This window comes from Chamaea fasciata, unplaced genomic scaffold (genome assembly GCF_029207755.1).
Source record: "Chamaea fasciata isolate MVZ Bird 193981 ecotype frontalis unplaced genomic scaffold, bChaFas1.0.hap1 SCAF_7, whole genome shotgun sequence".
Taxonomy (NCBI): domain Eukaryota; kingdom Metazoa; phylum Chordata; class Aves; order Passeriformes; family Sylviidae; genus Chamaea; species Chamaea fasciata.
This window is the reverse complement of record NW_027094092.1, coordinates 39,606,658-39,614,315: the sequence shown is the minus strand read 5'-3', so window position 1 is coordinate 39,614,315 and position 7,658 is coordinate 39,606,658. Positions and strand designations below refer to the sequence as shown.

General features: G+C 47.7%; 1 long non-coding RNA gene across 1 annotated transcript; it reads left to right on the top strand.

The window, feature by feature from the left end:
• Positions 1-4,424: 4,424 nt before the first annotated feature.
• Positions 4,425-5,812, top strand: LOC136291778 (uncharacterized). The gene is made up of 3 exons (XR_010721717.1): positions 4,425-4,474; positions 4,613-4,745; positions 4,852-5,812. It is a non-coding gene; the product is annotated as an uncharacterized lncRNA (long non-coding RNA).
• Positions 5,813-7,658: the final 1,846 nt, after the last annotated feature.

Genomic DNA, 7,658 nt, shown 5'->3' with positions numbered 1-7,658 from the left:
AAGAGGAGGGACAGCCAAAAAGCACTTAAAGAAGAGAGGTAACTAAAATCCCCTCCTTTAAAGCAAGGACAACAGGATGAACAGGAGCAGATCTGGTGGCTCTGTGGGCCTGGCCTGTAGCTATGGCCAAGGTGAGATGATGGGCTGGGTTTGTCCAGGAACTACTTGGATCAACTTCTGATAAATCTATCTGTTGTCTGGAGTCTGAGTAATGAGAAGGTGAAAGTTTCTGTGAGGCTTTGTGAGCTCTGTCTGCCTCTCATGGCATTTGCTATGATGGGGTCATATCCATTGCTGTGTTCATTTGCTGTGTCAGATTCCCTGCTAAAGAGCTACTCCCCTCAGTTTTCTGCCGCAGGCAGTGTGCTGCAGCCAAGGTCCAGCCTTGGAATGGACTCCCAGTGAGTCAGCCCTCGGCCACCTCAGCAGCAAGCTGGAGGCAGAAGAGTGTCAAAGTTTAGGCTGAATTTCACATTGCAGATTCCAGATTTGCAATGAAAAGTTTGCTATTGCTTCCAAAGGGAGAGTCAAGCTCAGCTATGGTTGGTCCCTGAGGCCAGGCCCCTTGAGTGATATTTTCCATCACAGCATAAAGGGAAAGCACTCTGCCTGTGTCCCTCTCACTCATTACAGAACCCAATGATTTGTTTCAACTTCTCCATCTGTGTCACAGAGATAAAGCAATTTGCCTATCACTGCAGAGCACTTGGTGATGGCTGGGTGGAAAGCACTCCAAATCCAGCCCTCACCTTGCTCCAGCTGTAATATCACAGCTTCCAAAAGGAGCTTCGCCGTGGGAGCTGGCCCTTCCTGTCATCCTTCATCACTTTTGCATCTGCTTGCATGGCGTGGATGCTCCCCAGCCAGGCTGGATCTCTGCTGCTCTGGCTGTAGGAAACCTGGAAAAATGAAATATGCCTGGGGTGTGAGGGGAGAGGGAAGGGACAGGTAGGAAACCGATGCCTGCTATTTTCACATCTCGGGTCTTTCATCATCGTTATAGCTGTAAATGACAGTATACAGTTTATTAAGAGATAGAAGTAAGGAGGAAGAAGAGTGGAGAGGCTAGAAGAAGAATACAAGAAGAGGTAGAAAGTAAGAAATAAGAGAATCATGGACACAGTTTAAGGAAAGGAGCACAAGGAGGAGCAGTGCCAGACTTTAGAAGCAAGAGAGGGACAAGGGAGCGATAGAGAGAAACAGAACCCGGCAGGGCAACAGGGGAGACAGGAGAACAGTTCTCAGGGAATTAGCTGGAAGAAGCAGAAGATGGATGCTTCCCCGCTGTTCAGGAGTACTGATGGATTATTGACCAAGGGAACCTAATGTGTTTCATACAGCATATTTCATAGCTGGGGAAAGCAGATGATATTTGGGAGAAGAAGGGGCCGGATCTGTTGGCAGCCTTCCTTCTGGCTTCAGACAACAGTAGCACCTCTAGGGTTAAATCTGGATTTCAGAATGCAGAGAGAGAGAACAGGGATTTAGGAGTCATTCAGCCTGATGGGACAGCTTTAGAAATAAAAATAAAGGAATTAACAGATGCAGAGAAACACAAGAGACAGTGAAAAATTGTTTGTCTAACATGTAGCAAAACAGGGGTTCTCACAGAGGTCAGGCAACCATCTACAGCTGCAGCCTGTGAATAATGCACTGACACTTATTTGATGAAGAAATATTCTTTATTTATATGAATCTCATGAAAATGCATATGAAATTACAGCATCTGCAAACACAAGCAGAGAATCTAGGATGCCTACACTGAAATAAAGTCACCAAAGGACAGACTCAAGGCACTTGGGTTCACATCTGAGGGCCAGAAAATACTATGATATTTGGGATTCAGCTCCTGACTGAGGCAATTCATTAGCTTTTTGGCCAAATGTCTCTAATCCTGTGACTTGATCCCAGCCTTTGGTGTGGAGAAACACCTTGCAGAGTTCACCTGGCCAGCTTCTTCCATTTCATTTCTCCCTCTTCCAGCCTCCGAGATATTTTTCCTTTCAGTAGGTTTTTTATCCCAGAACTAAGGTCAGGGCTGCATGCACTGGCTCTCCTTGCCAGCTGCCTGCTCACTGCCAGAAGGGGCTGCCTCTCCAGGCATGTAACAGCAAATCCTTGGGCAGCTTCTTGGAGTGTTCTCTCAATGGCTTGGTGAGTGTTGGGTTTGAAAGCCAGAGCACCATCAGATGCCAGCAGTAAGTCACAAGCAGCCTGTGGGGCTTTGCACAGGTGTGCAATGAAGTGCAGGCTGTGGTGGGGATGAAGGGTCTCATTGAGTGAAGTGCAAAACCAGGGCTGCTTTTCTTCAGGAATATGGTGGCCTCTGGATTTCTTGGTGCTTCTTGGGTGACCCTCCTGATCTGCAAGCAGAGGCCAAATTGCCATGAAGAAGAAGGAGTTGCACATGGCTGCTTAGCCTACAGCAGGCGGCATGCTGGAGGAGGGTGGGCAGCAGCCAGCCAAGATGGTTTCCATGTTTGCTTGTCACCCTTATCCTTCTTTCACACAGGCATTGAAGTCTGCTGGCAGTCTGTGAGCTGGAGCCAGTGTCTGGCATGCTTCCAGCCTGAAGAAGTCTTGGGGAGCTGAGAACCAACACAGCTCCCCAGGTAGGTGCTGGGATATCCCAGAGTCAGGAATGCAGCTGAGGTCCTTGGAAGGGTCAGCTGGGACAGCTCTCCAATCTGGTAAGGAGCTGGGCTATCTCCCTCATGAGCATAGTGTCTTTTGCATCCCCAGCATCAAAGAGTGGTGAAGGGTGGATGATCACCACCAGACCCCTGGATGAGCAGAACAGGTGGCTTCTCCCCCTGTGAAGAAGAGGCAGCAGCTGCTCCCCACTGGTGGCTGCACTCTTGTGTTTCTAGGAGAAGCTGTAGAGGGGGGAAGATGGACACAAGACAGGATAGCAAAGGTGAGGCCTGCAAGATCATAGAGACCTGCCTTGTGACCACATTATGGCTGTGGGTTGAGCTGCTGGGGATGGCAGCTGGGGGAAGCATCCATGAGCAAGATCGTGTCTGCGTGGATGGATACCTGAAGGAGGTTGAAGGAAGAAGAGAAGGTGAAGCAAAGACATTAGTTGGGTACATCCTAGCATCTGTGGCTGTATGCTGTCTCCTTCACCGGCCCTCTTCTACCTCAACACTGGGACCCTTGGAGAAGGCAAGGGGCTACAAGGGCAAAACCATGGGGAGCTGGAGGAGTTCCCACCAGCTCTGTAGCCACTCACGCCCAGGGAGATCATGTTCCCAGTGGGCCCCAGCACCAAGTTGTCCCACTTCTCAGACCTGGCCAATTTGAGGCAAATTTAAGGTGGCATTCCTTAGCCTCTCAAATAGGCACTTTTCTTGACTGGTCCTTTCTGCTTTTTTACAACTCTTAATGAATTTCAGGGTTTGCCCCTTGTAAAGCTAGGACTAGACAGAATTTTAATGAATATTAAGAGTAATACTTTTAATTGAAGGATAGGTCTATCTGATGTGAAATCTTGGCTCTGCAAGAGTCAGTGAGAAGCTTGCCAATAATTTATTTGAGCCAGAATCGTACCCATTAGATTTCAGGGCAATTTCAGAGCTCTGGCTATTCCACAGGTTTAAAGAGAAAATGCCACAATTTCTTGTAATAACCCAGCTCCCTTTGATGGGCAAATTAAAGGAACTTGGTACAGAACAAGAGGGAAAACAGGATGGTGAAGAGAGTGCTAAAGTGCTACCATACCAGCAGGGTGACATTCTCCTGGTGATGCCCCTCACACTGTGACAGAAGCCTGAAGGTGGAGTGAGCGCCTTCATCCATCCCTCTCCTTGCACACCCAGCTCATGTCCAGGTTGTGCCAATCGGTCGAGCCTGGCCTTTCTAGAGTCTGGCTTGCTCCAGTGCATGGACAACTCTAGCTCCAATCAGGTGCTGGTCAAAATCATGCTTTGACAAGCCTCTGCTTTGCAGCTCCCAACCATGCTCTTTTATCTCTGCTTTCTTCAGCCCATGCCCAATGGCACCTGCTCCTCTCTCCAGGATGTGATATTAATTGCTTTCTCTTGGTTGGCTTCTTCTTGAATCAGGTTTGAATTTCTCATCCTCAGCTCCCTAATTCTATCCTCCCTCTCTTTTCTGTTTAGCTTCTGATCATTCTTCCTGGTGTCCTGACCACCATAGCTCCAAGCTGTCTCAAAGGCACTTCTGCTGAGTGCTATTCTGAGTGTACTTCTGGCTTTGTGTTATTATGTGCATCATCCCAGATATGCCCTCTACATTTCCCTTTTTCTTGTCCATGCAATACCTGCTGCCAGCATACTGCCTGTCACTGACATCTCTGGGTGTTAGAAAATGGTAATTACTTCAGTAATTACCATTACAAATTACATTGCAGCTGGGTGAGAAACAAGAATAATACCAATCGTGCAGTGTCTTCAGGGCCCCGCCCTTCCTGCTCTACAGCAGCACTGCTGAAAGAGCAGAGAGAACTAAGGTGAGGACAGAGGTTTGACAAGATTTGACAGGCAGTTCCTGGGTGGATGGAGAATGGAATTTTAAGACATCCACAATAAACATCGATGAAGGCTTTAGGGACTAATGAGACCAACTCAATCAATCCACTGCTTTACAGGTGGCAGAAGTGATGATATGATAATGAAGCTCCAGCCAGTAAGCCGGTGTGCTGCTGCTTCCAGAACAGCCCGCAAGGCACAATGGAGAAGCCCTGTGGAGAGGGAATTACAATAATTGAGCCAAATGGCCATGTAGGTGTTTACTGCTCTTGCATGGTCATCAGGGGGTGCTGTAAATTGCACTACTGGCTGAAAACAAAGAATGTACTTTGGTCCCCCACCTTCCCTGTTTCCACAGCCAGCAGAGATGCTGCAGGACCCTGATGCTTTGACAGCACGCTGGTATGGCTGCAGTGCAGAGCCATGATACTCGGTTGTGAAGAGCCAAATCAGAGCAACTTTGCAAAGCTGGTGCATCAGTCTGGAGCAGAAGCTATTTTTTAAAAACATGGGACCTTTGGACCACTGAGAGATGCTGCAATAAGGAATGATGTCCAGCCACATGTCCTGGACATGCTGCTATGAGATGACCCTGGTTAGGACACCTGAATCCAGAAGTTATATAGTCATTTTGGTGCTCAGGCCCAGACCTGTGACCCAAGCCCATAGGGCTGCACACGTGGGTCTCACCAGCTGGTGTAGGGAGGTGAAGGAAAAGGGTGGGCAGGCCTTTGGAGCAGCAATGATGCCATTTGTGCTTATGGGTTTGACATGCTGTATTAGAAATGCAATGATGAGAGAGAGGCTTGTAAAATATTTTTATTTTGTATTCTCACCTTTTAGAACTGTTTTTATGAGATTGTATCTGTGTGTCACAGATGACAGTGTCCTGAGTCGATTATAGCATAGTCCCTCCAAACTATACCCATTTCTGTCATAGCCTGGCACATTCAACACTTGAAATACTTTCCTGTTTATAAATGATCTCTAGTCTGAGGTTGAGGCAGTTAATGATATAGCTAAATCTATAACCCTGAGAAGGGACCCAAATAAAAAACAGGTAAGCTGTATGGACTTCTTGCACAGTTTGCTTTTATAACCAAGCATCCACAAGAAAACAAATATATTGGCCACTTCTCCTTAGATTCAAGCTCCCCACCATGGCCTGTCTGCTTGTGAATGTACTTTGGAGCTGGTCTGACTCAGTGTGGTACCAAAACGGCTGCAGATGCTGCAGCCTTGTCACAGGCCCATCTTAGGGATGGATGTCCTGAGGTTAGGGAGGCAAAGCTGAACGGGCAATTTATATGACTGCTGTTTCCCTCTGGACCCCACTGCTATTGTATTTTTGTCTCTATCTCCAGGCAATCTCACCTCCCAAGGTTTGTAAGACTCTTCCTCCTGCCAATCTAGCCTCCACAAGGTATTTCAACAGCTGATGTGAATGATTATTGGCCTGCTATGGATTTCAGATGGTGCATCAGTGACACCCATGACAGCTCTTGCTCTTCAGCAGAGTGAGTACTGTCCTTGTCCTGCTGCAATGATTGAGAGGGAGCTTCAAATGTAAGCAACTTGTTTTTTGTAGTTCATCACTTTTTCTATAAATATTTCCCTTTGAGATGTACTTTCTCTTGCTTCCTTCAGATCATAGGTGGTATATTTTGTAAAGTTTGATAGTAATTTTTGACTGATCTGTTTCTTCAGATAGCAGGGTAGTGTGTGTTTAGCATGTTTAGCACCACAGGTATCTTCTAGATTGTATTTTTTTCTTTTCCTGCAGTTTGATACAGTAACTCCAGCCTAGCCCTCAGCTACTCTGCTCACACCCAGATTCGATGTTGTCATTATGCTGGAGGACAATTTGGTCATGAAAAGTGGTTTTAAGCTGGCAGCACAAGATTTAGCAGGGCCCAGAGCCTGGAGGAACCATTGCCTGGAGAGCATGAGACCCCAAAGACAGCCACAGGAAGTCCATCCTCCTATAGCACATCTGTCACTGCTCTGCACCAGGGCTTTTCCCCCATCTCTTCCAAGCCTCATCCCAGGGCAGGTCTGAGAAGGAAGGGTGCTTCCCAGCTACACAGAGGTTTCTGAACAACCTCTTATGGTATCCAGCCTGTGACCTTCTGCAGGCTCCAGCAGTCACTTTAGGACTGCTCATTGTAATCCCCCACAGAAGACTCCATCCCTGAATGGGTGTCATAGCTCTACCAGCACAAAAACAAGGCAGCTGTGACCAACAAGTGGAATCAGTTGTGCTTCAAAGCCCATGGCAGCCCTCTGGGAAGCAGAGTTATACTACCATCAAAACATAGCTGTGGCGTAGGCGCCCAAAACTGTTCCCTGGCAGCTCAGTGCATCCTTGGCTCATATCCCAGAGCTACATCTCTCCCATTTTTCCCTGTGATAGGTTGTTCCTGGGGTTCTCCTCACCTTTACCTCCTATTTCCTGATAAGTTTCTCCCACCACTCATCAAATTTTGATGTAATTTGAGTATTTTGGCATTGGAATAGTGGCAATGATCCATTAACATTGCCTTGGGTGTGCTCACTGTCCTCCAGACTCACCCCAACAGATGGCAAGCAGCCCCAAAAACAGCCTGGCTTACCCCATGGGGCAACAGCAAAGCTGAAATGCTGGAGAGGGCTGGTCTGGCCAGAGGAGCTGATGTTGTCCCAGAGACATGACACTTCCCCTGGCCAAATGTAATGGACTGAGCCCACAAAAGCTGCAGCCCTCAATGAGCTGCCACTGGTTCGTTCCCTTAGTCCCCTGCATTTGTTGCCCCCAACTCATTCATCTTTGTATTGCATCTCTTGTGCAACATTAGCCCTTCACCTATGACACCCCAAACTCTGCCAGCCTCCAGAACCCTTTTTTGCAGGGTGAAAGGTCAGTGCTAGCTCTGGTCCCTGCCAAGGTACAGACAAACAGAGGCCTAGTGACACACAGGCTGGTCTGGGTGGTGTTGGCTGAGTGGCTTGGGCTGCCAGAGCTGATGTCCAGGCCTGATTAGCATAGATTTGCACATCAAAAATTTTGTTGGGAGGATGCTGGGGAGGTCATAGAAAAGGAATACAAGGTCTTTCTGTGGAAAGACAAAAATGGAAATTTTGACCTTGTCTGAGGATCAGGAATTGGCTGAAGAGCCTGGTTTGACA